Source organism: Suncus etruscus, chromosome 4 (genome assembly GCF_024139225.1).
Source record: "Suncus etruscus isolate mSunEtr1 chromosome 4, mSunEtr1.pri.cur, whole genome shotgun sequence".
NCBI classification, from domain to species: Eukaryota; Metazoa; Chordata; class Mammalia; order Eulipotyphla; family Soricidae; genus Suncus; species Suncus etruscus.
In genome coordinates this window covers 17,152,261-17,165,299 of record NC_064851.1, presented here as the reverse complement: position 1 = coordinate 17,165,299, position 13,039 = coordinate 17,152,261, and the positions used below count along the sequence as shown (strand labels likewise).

Genomic DNA, 13,039 nt, shown 5'->3' with positions numbered 1-13,039 from the left:
TTTCTGGGCTCTGCACTTCATACCTGCAAGGCAGGCATAGAAATCACTCAGCAGATCCCATCCCAATAGATTACATTGATCTTTTAAGTTCTTACTCTTACAGTTCTATCCCTCACTCCTTGAATCCATGGCTATAATCCTTTACAGTAAACTATCCCTATTCAAGTAATAAGTTTTCTCTCCTGATACTTTCTATCTAAACAGTTTCTATGATTTGGGCCAGTGCATTGAAAACCAACACAGGAATCATATTTTCAAGCAATTAAGAGATTATTTTAACAGTTTAATATTAAAATTGAAAACTAAAAACTGTATGTTGAATATGAACAGTGAAAAGTTCATGACAGGGGCCGGGCAGTGGCGCTAAAGGTAAGGTGCCTGCCTTGCCTGCGCTAGCCTAGGACGGACCGCGGTTCGATCCCCCGGTGACCCATATGGTCCCCCAAGCCAGGAGCAACTTCTGAGCACATAGCCAGGAGTAACCCCTGAGCGTTACCGGGTGTGGCCCAAAAAACCAAAAAAAAAAAAAGAAAAAGAAAAAAGAAAAGTTCATGACAAAAGAATGTATATGTTCCTTAATACAGCTATTTTTAATCATGAATTGGTAAACTGTATATTCCCTTTCTCTAAATACTCAATCTATCAACTATCACTCCTAACCTAGACTCAACAACGGTTTGTTTTTTTTTTTTTTTTTTTGGGGGGGGGGGCACACCCAGCAGCGCTCAGTGGTTATTCCTGGCTCTGTGCTCAGAAATTGCTCCTGGAAGGCACAGGGGACCATATGGGATGCTGGGATTTTTTTTGTTTTGTTTTTTTGGGGGCCACACTCATTTGATGCTCAGGGGTTACTCCTGGCTACGCGCTCAGAAATTGCCCTTGGCTTGGGGGAACCATATGGGACACCAGGAGATCGAACCGCGGTCCTTCCTTGGCTAGCGCTTGCAAGGCAGATACCTTACCTCTAGCGCCACCTCGCCGGCCCCTGGATGCTGGGATTTGAACCACCATTGGTCCTGGGTCAGCCACTTGCAAGGCAAACACCCTACTGCTGTGCTATCTCTCCAGCCCCTAGATTCAACAACTTTTAACTTTTGTTTTTGGCCCACACCAATGGTGCTCAGGGGTTACTACTGGCTCTGCACTCAGAAATTGCCCCTGGCAGGAATCGAACAGTGGTCCATTGTGTGCTAGCTGTGTGCAAGGCAAAAAATGCTCTACCACTGTGGTATCGCTCAGGCCCATTTTTTAACATTTTAAAAGTAATTTAGCTCTTTTTTTTTAATCTTTTGTTTTTTTGGGTCACACCCAGCAGCACTCAGGGGTTACTCCTAGCTCTACACTCAGAAATCGCTCCTGGCAGGCTCAGAGGACCATATGGAATGCCGGAATTCGAACTACTGTCCTTCTGCATGCAAGGAAAATGCCCTACCTCCATGTTATCTCTCCGGGCTCAATTTATCTCTCTTATTCAAGCTTTACAAAAGTCTAAATGTGAAAATCAAGGTTTAAAATTATTGAAAATTACCTTTAATTGCTTAAAGACATAGTTTTTATATAAAAACAATATCAAATATTAGGGTAATTGATCTGACTCCCTTCATAGTACAACCAGGATTCTACAATAATATACCATTTCTACATGAAGTCCAAATGAGTGTGTGATAGTAAGTTGATGCTTGCTGAACACTATTTTAGAAATGGATCTAAAATGAAGAGAATGTACACTGACACTTTACCTTCTTCAGTGTTTCAATTTGTATTTTATCTATTAATTGGAAATAAATACAATTGACACTATTCTTTAAGAGTGCAACAAATTCTTAAGTATAACAAATTCTAACAACTGACTTCATTTTTTTAAAGCCGAGTAGTACTGTGTTGTGTAATTGTACCATTTCCTTCTTTTTTTTTTTTTTTTTTTGCTTTTTGGGCTACACAGCTGGTGCTGCTCAGGGGTTATTCCTGCTGTGCACTCAGAAATCACTCCTGGCTTGGGGAATCATACCTGTCCTAGGTTAGCCAGTGCAAGGCAAAAGCCCTACCGCTTGCACGGCTGCTCCAGTCCCTGTACTTTATCCATTTATCCCAGTTTCTTTATCCATTTATCTGATATCGGACATTTGAGTTGCTTCCAAATTTGGCTTTTGTTTATAGTGCTGCAATAAATATAGAAATGCAAGTATCTTTTTCTTTTTCTTTTCTTTTTTCTTTTGAGACACACCCAGTGTGCTCAGGGTTTACTAACTCCTGGCTTTGCATTCAGAGATCACTCCTATCAGGGTTTGGGACAGTGGGGATTGAACCCGGGTTATTTGCATGCAATAAAGTAAACACCTTATACCCTATTATATTATCATTCCAACCCCAGATGCCTTTTACAAATTGAGTTTTTTAATTGTTGGGGTAAATTCCCAGAAGTGGTATTGCTGAAAGCAATCCAAGTGTCTGAGATGAGGTAAATAACTAAAGAAACTGTGATACAAATACATACTAGACTACTACTCAGCATTAAAATAAATGAAATCATGAAATTTGTTGCCATATGGACAAGGGTAAAGAATATCATGATGAGTGAAGTCAGTTATAAAGAGAGGGAAAGATAAGAGAATGATACCTCTCGTGTGCAGGATATAAAGAAATAGAATAAGAATATAAAAACTTCCCAAAGGAAACAGGAACTGAGAACTTATCTTTAGAATAAAGCTTACTATAAGAACGGGGAATGTTAGTGAGAGATTCTGAATCAATGGTAGAGGGAAGCAGACACCTGTGTAGAGGATAAGGTGCTGAAATAATTCATGTATAAAATCTTACTAATAACAATTTGTAAACCATGGTACCCAAAGTAAAAAAAAAAAAATCAAAAGAAAAAAGTTTTGTTATACACTCCTAGGGATATATCCTAGAAACACAAAAGCTCGATACAAAAATGCCTTCTGCACAACTATATTCATTGCAGCACTACTCACAATAGCCAAAATCTGAAAACAACCCAGATGTATGGCTAAAGTAACTGTAGTTCATATATACAATAGAATACTATGCAGCCATCATTAAAAATGAAGTTAGGAGGGGCCAGAGAGATAGCATGGAGGTGGGGCGTTTGCCTTTCATGCAGAAGGTCATCGGTTCGAATCCCGGCGTCCCATATGATCCCCCGTGCCTGCCAGGAGCAATTTCTGAGCATGGAGCTAGGAGTAACCCCTGAGCACTCCTGGGTGTGACCCAAAAACCACAAAAAAAAAAAAAGAAAAAAAATGAAGTCATGAAATTTTCCTATACATGAATGGCCATGGAAACTATTATGCTGAGTGAAGTAAGTCAGAGGGAGAGAGACAGACACAGAATATTCTCACTCATCTGTGGAATTTAAGAAAAATAAAAGACAGTATTGTAATAATCCCAGAGACAATAGAGATGAGGGCTGGAAGGAGTGGTGAGTTCAATTAAGAGAAATAACTACACTGACAATGATCCTGACAATGGTAGTGAGTGAGAGAAATAGAATGCCTGTCTTGAAGACAGGCAGGGGTTGGGGGAGGACGGATATAGGGGCATTGGTGGTGGGAAAGTTGCACTGGTAAAGGACAGGGTGTTCTTTTTTATGACTGCACCCCAACTACAAACATGTTTGTAATCATGATGCTTAACTATATTATTTTTAAAAAGTTGTGATATAGGGGCTGGAGAGATAGCATGGAGGTAGGGTGTTTGCCTTGCATGCAGAAGGACGGTGGTTCAAATCCTGGTATCCCATATAGTCCCCCAAGTCTGCCAGGAGTGATTTCTGAGTGTAGAGCCAGGAGTAACCCCTGAGCGCTGCCGCGTGTGACCCAAAAACCAAAAACAAACAAGCAAATGAAAAAAAGTTGTGATATATATGGGGTACAATGAAATATTATACAGCTGTTAGAAACAATGACATTATGCAATTTGCTATAACATGGGTGGAATAAGAATGCATCATGTTAAGCAAAGTTAGTGGAAGAAGGATAAATATGATGATTGCATTAATCTTTGAAACATAAAGAGAAAAACCAAAGGAATAGGAAGTACTAAAACATTCTTCAACCTTAGAATATAAAAATGATTACCAAACAGGGGGCCGGAGTGAGGGTACAGTGGGTGGGATGCTTACTTGCACAAAGCCAAACTAAGTTCAATCCCTAGCATCCATCTGGTCCCCTGAGCATCGCTGGGTGAGGCCCAAAAATAAGTAAGTAAATAAATAAATTACCAAGCAGTAGGGAGAAAAGGTATGGCAATCAGACTAGAAATGACACTGAACAAAGGTGGAGGGTCACAGGCAGTGGTGGAAGGTTTGGTGGTGATGGGTTACAGTAACTTTTTCAATATCTTTTTCTTTTGGGGGGGGGGGGGCCCACACCCTTTGACGCTCAGGGGTTACTCCTAGTTATGTGCTCAGAAGTCGCTCTTGGCTTGGGGGACCAAATGGGGCGCCGTGTGATTGAACCGCGGTCTATCCTAGGCTGGCGCTGGCAAGGCAGACACCTTACCTCAAGCGCCACCACACTGGCCCCCAATATCAAAATTTTTAACACTTGATACTAAACTATAATTTAAATTTTTAAATAAAGCTTACCTGGATTGGAGAAATAACACAGCGATTAAGGGCCAGAGCTAAAAGAAGCTACCAGGCACCACCAGGTGTGGCCCAAGAAGCAACCCCCATCCCTACAACAGCCCCACCAAAGTGTTTTAAAAACTTTCTTACTTGAGAGAGTCCAGGGGACGATGCATGTCCCGGGGGCGTTGCCGCAAGATTTGGATGCCCCTTGTTTACTTCATGTGCTGAGTAAGGGGAAGGGGTCTGGGGTCCTCCTGGCTGTCTTGCTACTTGTGTTACCTGTGAGGAAATCAATATAGTAAAAGTATTATATTACTAATTCAATACTTCTTAACATAGTGAAACTGGTTAAATTTTAAAACCTACGCGTTTTACTTCACAACTTATACTAAATATAGTGCCAGGCTCACAAATGCTATTTAAAAAATTAATATAAAAAGTTGGAAAAAATGGAACTTTTTAGTCAATTTGATAATATATTCTTTTCTTTTTAGTATTTTGGGCCATACCCAGAGTTGATCAGGAATCACAAATGGTACGGCTTGGAGGATCATATAGGGTGCTGGGACTCAAACTTATGTAGTCGCACCAAGGTCATATTTTAAGAATCTATAAAGAGATACACAAAAATCCTGTCAGAAAGCATTACTGTTTTTTATTTCCTTTGCTTAATTTTCCTAGTATAGCTCAATAGTTAAGAATTCATGCCACAGAAAAATAAAGCCATTTTTATGTAAATAAAATTATATTTTCCAAAGTTTTATTGACAATAAACTGACCAATCAGGCTTTGCCAGACATGAAAACTCGTAACTTGGGAGTCCATTCCAGAGTCCATAACAAATCAATCCTAGTAATTTAATTAGCTCCTTTATCTCACAGTCTTTCCCAAAGTAACATTGATGATAGGAGTGTCATAATATGGAAGAATACATTTTCTTAAATGTGAGGAAATGGGGGGCCAGAGAGATAGCCTGGAGGTAAGGCATTTGCCTTAGATGCAGAAGGACAGTGGTTCGAATCCCGGCATCCCATATGGTCCCCAGAGCTTACCAGGAGTGATTTCTGAGTATGGAGCCAGGAGTAACCCCTGAGTGCTGCTGGGTGTGATCCAAAAACCAAATTAAAAAAAAAAAAAAAAGTGAGGAAAGGGGGAATGGAGGTAGATATGAACTTTCACTACAGACCTCTTCTAGTATGTTTTTTGTTTCTGTTTTGGTTTTTGGTACTTGGTGGACCCATAGACTATGTCTGGCTTTGTGGTCTATTGTTGCTCCTATTGGGCTCACAGCTGTATGGAATTTCAAGGACTGAACTTGGGCCTCAAGAATAAACTTTTTAATTGAATAAAATTACATAGGAATTGATGCCGAGAGATAGCATGGAGGTAAGAAATCAGGAGCAATTTCTGAGCATCGAGCCAGGAGTAACCCCTGAGTGCTCCAGGTGTGACCCAACCCCCCCAAAAAAGGAAAAAATTACATAGAAATTGATATAAAATCATATTAATTATAATAAACAATAATTAATAATATTTAATTATTATATAACTATATATTAATTATATTAAAATGTACTTTAAATAAAGACTATTTGAATTAATGTCAGTTGTAACCTACATTTATAAACCAAAATAATGATAACATTCAGCTAGATACTTTCCCCATCTAAGTTTTTTAGATTCTTTTTTTTTTTTTTGGGGGGGGGGGGGTTTACACCCAGCAGTGCTCAGAGGTTACTCCTGGCTCTATGCTCAGAAATCGCTCCTGGCAGGCTCAGGGGACCATATGGGATGCCGGGACTCGAGCCACTGTCCTTCTACATGAAAGGTTTCTTAGATTCCTAAAGTCTACCATAGTTAGTAGCTGTCCGAGAAAAAGGAAAGTGCTCACCAAATGATATTAGAATTTCCTAGAATTCACTCACTCAGAAGCTATTTTTGTGCCTTTCTAAACAATCATAAATACCCACATGCTCAGCTACCTGAGCCCAGTGATGGAAAAAATATAGACAGCAATCTGGGCCAGAGATAAGAGGACACAGTGGTAGGGAGTTTGCCTTGCATGCAGACAATCCAGGGGATGGTGGTTCGAATCCTGCATCCCATATGCCTGTGCCTGTGCCATATGTCCCCTATGCCTGCCAGGAGCGACTTCTGAGTGCAGAGCCAGGAGTACCTTGAGTGCTGCTGGGTGTGACCCAAAACACCAAAACTCAAAAAAAAAAAAAAAAAAAGCAATCTATAGTCTAATGGCGCCAAATGTGACAAAAGTTTAAGACTTAAAATGTTTCTAATTATGAGTAAAATAAAATGTACATTTAAGAATTTGAGATTTATCATGAAATATTAAAGCATTTATAAAACTCATCATGGAATTATTTTTTCAAAGAGTAAAGACTGAATTTCTATTTAAACATCTACATTAGAAAATGGGGCTAGAGAGGTTGGAACAGTGGCACAAGCGGTAAGGCATCTGCCTTGCCCACACTAGCCTAGGACAGACTACGGTTCGATCCTCCGGCATCCCATATGGTCCCTCAAACTAGGAGCAATTTCTGAGCACAGAGCCAGGAGTAACCCCTGAGTACCACTGGGTGTGGCCCAAAAACAAAAAAATTATTAATAACTTTTAAAATTATAAAAATAAAAGGGCTGTACTGTACAAAAGGTAAAGTGTTGTCCCACACATGGCCGAACCTAGTTTGAATCCCTGTGTTACTGCAGATGGTCCTTCAAACCCCATCAAGAGTGATCACTGAGCACAGAGCCTGGAGTAAGCTGGAAGTACTGTTCATGTTTAGATGTGCCCCCCAAAACAAAAACAAAAAATAAAGTATAAAAAATAAAAATATGAAATGGCATAATTTTAAATTATGTTGAAACTAAGGCTAAAAAGAGATCTCAAAAGGCCGAATACATGTTTTGCATGCAGAAGGCCTGCTTCAAACCAAGACACCTAATGGTCTTCTAATTCTAAGCACACCAGGAGCAATTCCTGAGCTCAGAGCCAGGAGAAGCCCCTAGCACCAACAGTTGTGCATCCCTTCTCCCATGCAAAATTAATGATCACTGAATCTTTTCATCTCTACTTAATGCTGCTTCTGTTTGGCTAAATTATTCCATTTCAGATCATACTAACACAATCAATGTTCTTTGTAGTGATATGGAATTTTCACATAAAGAAAATATTTCAGGGGCCGGAGAGATAGCACGGAGGTAGGGCGTTTGCCTTGCATGCAAGGATGGTGGTTTGAATCCTGGCATCCCATATGGTCCCCAAGCCTGCCAGGAGCGATTTCTGAGCATAGAGCCTGGAGTAACCCCCTGAACGCTGCCAGTGTGACCCAAAAAACAAAAAAAAGAAAAGAAAATATTTCATATCATTTCAAAGATATTACTACCATACAATAATCAGTGAGACAGGAAGCAAAAGACATAAAACAGCAAATTATAGCAAAACATCTATGAAAGTAAAAATAAAATGTGTCTTTCATATAATATTAATCTTAAGAACAACCATTTCTTAAAAGCGGTATGTGTACTGTACTTTAATATGCCCAAGAAACTTCTTTGAGAGTGTTGGGAGTTAAATCTAGGGACCCACATATGGAGAATATACTTTCCTGCTGAGTCATTCTCTAGCCTCTTTGTACTTTTTATAGGAGTTATACAAAAATGTAAGCTTGATTTTGAAAGAAATGAAAATTAATACACTTTGGGAAAGAATTTGGCAATCTTGAAAATAAGCACATTACAGTGATTTCACTATCAGCAACATATTCATGAAAAACAATGAAATATAAGCCAAAATATATTCATAGTTTTACTGCCTTTAGTAATCAAAAACTTAAAATAATTCAACTGTTCAATAATAAATAAGGTCAATGCTGAAAAAAGAAATCAAATAAAAATCAGAAAACCATTATTTAGATGACTAATAACATATACTGTCTAGTATAACTAATACTGTAAATTAGCAGAGAAAAAAATTTTTTTATTTTGTTTTGTTTTTTAGCAGAGAAAATTTTAAAGCCAGAATTACTTTAGGAATAGAGGAAAGAGTAAATTGTTTTTGTTTGGGTTGTTTTTGTTTTGGGGCCACAACCTGTGATGCTCATGGTTTAGTTCTTGCTCTACACTTAGGAATCTGGGGTGCCAGGGGTTGAATTTAGGTTAGCCCTATACAATAAAAGCACTTCACCCCCTGTACTATTATATCATCAGCCATCATAAATTTTTTTAATCTGGTGGTATTATAGTTTTTGCTTTAAAATTATTTGTTGAGTGGTCAGGGTGACAGCACAACTTGTATATTTGCCTTGCATGCAGCTGACCCTGAACAGACCAGGTTTGATTCCCAGCATTCCATTTGGTCCCCGGAGCCTGCCAGGATCAATTTCTGAGCGCAGAATCAGGGTAAGCCCCGAGTGTTTCTGAGTATGTCTCAAAAACAAAAATAAATTATCTGTTGAACACTAATTTTGGGGGGATTTTTAGGGGGGGTCACACCTGGGAGTTACTAGGGGTCACACACCAGGAGTTACCAGGGGTTACATTGGCTCTGAGCTAAGGGGTCATTCCTGGTGATGTTCAGGGGGACAATATGAGATGCCAGGGATTGAACCTGGGTAAAGTAAATGCTCTGCCCGCTGTGCTACCGCTCTGGCCAGAGCACTAATTTTTTTATTATATATACCTATGTTACAAAAGAAGTGAGGAGAACAGAAGGGCAGATCATCAAAACTATCTGGTCTGGGGCCAGAGCAATTAACACAGTAGTAGGGCATTTGCCTTGCACATGGCTAACGTAGGACGGACCTGAGTTCGATCCCCAGTATCCCATATGGTCCCCTGAGCCAGGAGTGATTTCTGAGCACAGAGCCAGGAGTAACCCCTGATTGTCACCGGGTATGGCACAATATATATATATATATATAGCTGGTCATTTTAAAATCTCACTTACATAAGGTTCATTTACATAAGGTTTCATACGGCACGCAACACATATCATTAACCACACAGCATAAATAGTTAAGAATTAAAGTAAGTAACATAAAAATGCCTGACACTACCTAGGAAAGCAAAAAGATCAGTGCAATATGGAGAAAATAAGACAATGTAGATCTATGACCAGCTACCAGTAAGCAACAAGGCCCAATAACTGGAGCCTGGTTGAGAAGCTGCAGACAAGTTTGGCAGTGCGAACAATGGGAAAATGAGAATGGGAAAGTAAAAAAGAAGAGAAATGGCAATTGGTGACTATCTTGGTCACAGTAGTTCCCATTTCTGGAGCTGCTTCAGTTTCAAGAGATACACATACACGAGCTACAAAATAAAGAGCCGGGGCCGGGTAGGTGGCGCTGGAGGTAAGGTGTCTGCCTTGCAAGCGCTAGCCAAGGAAGGACCGCGGTTCGATCCCCCGGCGTCCCATATGGTCCCCCCAAGCCAGGGGCGATTTCTGAGCACATAGCCAGGAGTAACCCCTGAGCGTCAAATGGGTGTGGCCCAAAAACCAAAAAAAAAAAAAAAAAAAAAAAAGAAAATAAAGAGCCTTGGGGGCCAGAGTGATAGCACAGCAGTAGGGTGTTTGTAAGCTGCTGAGCTGGGATGGACCCAGGTTGATTCCCAGCATCCCATATGGTCCTTCCAGCCTGCCAGGAGCAATTTCTTTTTTTTTTTTTTTTGGTTTTTGGGTCACACCCAGCAGCGCTCAGGGGTTACTGCTGACTCTACGCTCAAAAATCGCTCCTGCCAGGCTCAGGACCATATGGGATGCTGGGATTCAAACCACCATCCTTCTGCATGCAAGGCAAACGCCCTACCTCCATGCTATCTCTCCGGCCCCATATTATCACATTTTTTTAGACAATAGTACTCATTAAGTAACAGAGCCTAAAAAAGAGTGCAAAGGACTGGGGTGCATGCTTTGTATGCAGGAGGCCTGAGTTTGAACAAGCAACACTGTAACAAGAGGGGAAAAGAATATTTGTGAGAGTGGGTGTAGAGCAGAATAAATTCATGATGTCTAGTGATTGCTCATCAACTTAAAGGGTCTATTGAAAAGCTAAGGAAAAGCGTAACACTGATGGCAAACTGGGCCAGAGCGAGAGATAGAACAGTGACAGGGTGTTTGCCTTGCAAGCGGCCAAACCCAACGGTGGACCCAGGATCAGTTCCAGGCATTTTATATGGTCCCCCGAGCCTGCCAGGAGTGATTTCCGAGTGCAGAGCCCCAGGGGTGGCGCAAAAGCAAAAAAAAAAAAAAAAAAAAAAAAAAAAGTTGATGCAAACTCAGACCAGTCAATAGGTAATAAAGTTTATTCAGTACTAATCTGATTCATAGTAAATTAAGAACAATGAACTCCCAATTTTCAAATAACTTAAGAAAATAGAGGAAGGATCGTTCTCTTATGACCCCAAAGCAGGAAACATATTAAGATGGCCAAGAATAGGCAGCATTAGACACTCTGAAGCACAGGCAGAGTTCCCTCTCCTTCTACCCACCCTACATAGAATGGCACATGCTCAGTTAAGCTGCTGTCCCAAGTGCTGCCACTAAAAATTCCAGAGATGTGTATCTTTCAAATTTCAAGAGAAATAAAGCAACATATTTTTAAATTTTGGGGACAGACCCAGCAGAGCACAGGACTTAATCTTGGCTCTGTTCTCGAAGGGGTCACTCTTGGCAGTGTAATTTACAGTGTTCGAAGGATCACATGTGATGCTGGGATTAAACTCGGGTCAGCTACGTAAAAGGGCAATGCCTTAATGCCTTAAACTCTATGTTAGTGCTCTGATCCCCCAAACAACAATTTTTACATAAAAATTTTCTAACTTCCAAAACACTGTCAAGTCAAATAAAGCAAATTTTAGGTAACTGGCACATAGGCAATTAGTATATGAATCTGGCTCTCATGGTACCTAATCAATCATCAACTATAAAGATTTGATTAGAATAAAGACATAGGCATACAGGAACACACATATTGTTGTCTCTGTCTTATTTTTACAGTGGAGCTTGAACCCATAGCTCCACAGATGCAAGGCAAAAAAAAAAAAAATCTACCACTGAGCTGCATTCCTGCCCCCAATATACTTTTTTTTTTTTTTTTTTTTTTTTTTTTTTTTTTTTGGTTTTTGGGTCTCACCCGGCTGTGCTCAGGGGTTACTCCTGGCTCCATGCTCAGAAATTGCTCCTGGCAAGCACGGGGGACCATATGGGACGCCGGGATTCGAACCGATGACCTTCTGCATGAAAGGCAAATGACTTACCTCCATGCTATCTCTCCGGCCCCCCCCAATATACTTTTAAGTAATATACATATAAACATGTTTATATTATTGAAAATATATAGCATAGAAAATAAAAATTCAATACTTAAAGAGTGCTGAGTAATTAAAATTTTAAATTATTAATTAAATCTTTTTAATAGTCATGTTTTCAGCAACAAATGATTAATATAAATATAATATAAATATAAAAAAGTACATGACTTATGCTTGAAAAGTCATTCTCCTTTTACCCCAAAATTAAGTTTATTTAGTGAGATCATCTAAAAACATTCCACCAGCTACAATTCCCAGGTGGAAAAGACCAAGTTCAATTGGGGGTAGACTGGAAATATCCCAAAGCATTTCTAACTTGGCTCCTCTGGCAGCTGAATGGGTCATAAAGTTTTCTCCCTTCATTAGTTTTTCACATCACCCTAGTTTTTCATATCATATGTTCCCCAAAATCTAGTATATAGGATGAACCATATGGAAATTCCGTATAGTCTAGTAAAAACCTTTTAAAATAAGGCAATTACTGGGGCCGGAGTGGTGGCACAAGTGGTAAGGCATCTGCCTTGCCCGCGCTAGCCTAGGACAAACCCGGCATCCCATATGGTCCCCAAGCCAGGAGCAATTTCTGAACACATAGCCAGGAGTAATCCCTGAGCGTCACCTGGTGTGCTCCCCTACATACATACATACATACATACATACATACATACATACATACATACATACATACATACATAAATACATACATATAAAATAAGGCAATTTAAGGATGGGAGAAATAGAGCATAAGGGCCCGAAGAGATAGCACAGCGGCGTTTGTCTTGCAAGCAGCCGGTCCAGGACTAAAGGTGGCTGGTTCGAATCCCGGTGTCCCATATGGTCCCCCGTGCCTGCCAGGAGCTATTTCTGAGCAGACAGCCAGGAGTAACCCCTGAACACCACCGGGTGTGACCCAAAAACCAAAAAAAAAAACAAAACAAATAATAATAATGATAGAGCATAAATTCAATACATGCCAGATGACACCCCCTCTCAATACCAACATCAGTTGCATCTCTGATGGCCTCAGCTGTTTAGCCTGAGCAGCCCTGCAACACCAGTAGTAATGCTCTCCCACCACCATAAAGCAGTAATTTCATATGACTTAAATATCCAACAAGCATA

At 40.1% G+C, this 13,039-nt stretch overlaps 1 protein-coding gene across 15 annotated transcripts in view; it reads right to left on the bottom strand.

Annotated features, from left to right (window-relative positions):
- The window catches only part of EIF4G3 (eukaryotic translation initiation factor 4 gamma 3), a 311,452-nt gene that overhangs the window by 223,999 nt on the left and 74,414 nt on the right, over positions 1-13,039 (bottom strand). For all 15 annotated transcript variants that reach the window (XM_049771938.1, XM_049771940.1, XM_049771941.1 and 12 more), the window contains one exon: positions 4,739-4,870. The gene's annotated coding sequence lies outside the window, so the exon portion shown is untranslated. Of the gene's footprint in view, positions 1-4,738; positions 4,871-13,039 lie in introns of those variants that run through there.